At 37.2% G+C, this 937-nt stretch overlaps 1 pseudogene; it reads right to left on the bottom strand.

The window, feature by feature from the left end:
* Window positions 1–283: 283 nt before the first annotated feature.
* LOC133501566 (5S ribosomal RNA) lies at window positions 284–402 on the bottom strand (annotated as a pseudogene).
* Between the last annotated feature and the right edge of the window lie 535 nt (window positions 403–937).

The raw sequence follows: 937 nt of genomic DNA, 5'->3' as shown, positions 1-937 counted from the left end.
TTTGTGAAAAATGATGAAAAATCCAATATTTTTTTTGTCACTCTCAGTAGTAGTATAACAGGAATAAGTCTTCTCTGTGTCTGCATGACTGTCTTATCCCGGTAACCTAGGCAGGCAAAGCATATTGAATTGAGTTGCAGCATTAAATCTTCTTCTTCTTTTCGGCTTGTCCCGTTAGGGAGCGCCACAGCGTGTCATCTTAGATGAACGCATATTTGTTTAGCACAGTTTTACGCCGGATGCCCTTCCTGACGCAGCCCCTCTGCATTTAGTTGGGGAGAGAAGCTTACAGCACGTGGTATTCCCAGGCGGTCTCCCATCCAAGTACTAACCAGGGCCAAACCCGCTTAGCTTCCGAGATCTGACAAGATTGGACGTTCTCAGGGTAGCATGGCTGTAAACTTTGAACTGAAAGCATTGATGCATTCATTTTAAAGCTAAGTAAAATATTGTCAATGACAACTTTAACTTGCACAGGGTCAGATTTGTGTGTGTGTGTGTGTGGTGTGTGTGTGTGTGTGTGTGTGTGTGTGTGTGTGAGTTGCAGCATTAAATCAAGATGCACAAAATTTTATTCTTTTCATTCCATTTACTTATGGTAAGATGCTACATTTTATGAAGTACAATATTATAGAGTGCTATATTTTCTGATTAAAAAGAATTGTTTTTGTTTTTGGGAGGCAGCCTGGAACGCATTAATGGCCTTTCCATTCATTTCAATGGGGAAAGATGATGTGAGATACAATTTTGTAGGTATGTGTGGTCACATAATGAATTTAAATCATATCTAAAGGCAACACTGTATATCAACAACCCTCAAGAGAATCCATTGTTTTAAGTTGAATAATTCTCAACACAGAATTAATCTTGTAATATCCTAAATTGTTAAAATTCCATAAAACATTTAGAGTTTTTTTATATTTATATTCTAAATAAA

Source organism: Syngnathoides biaculeatus, chromosome 5 (genome assembly GCF_019802595.1).
Source record: "Syngnathoides biaculeatus isolate LvHL_M chromosome 5, ASM1980259v1, whole genome shotgun sequence".
NCBI lineage: Eukaryota > Metazoa > Chordata > Actinopteri > Syngnathiformes > Syngnathidae > Syngnathoides > Syngnathoides biaculeatus.
The sequence above is the reverse complement of the archived record's forward strand: the minus strand, read 5'-3'. Positions and strand labels throughout refer to the sequence as shown.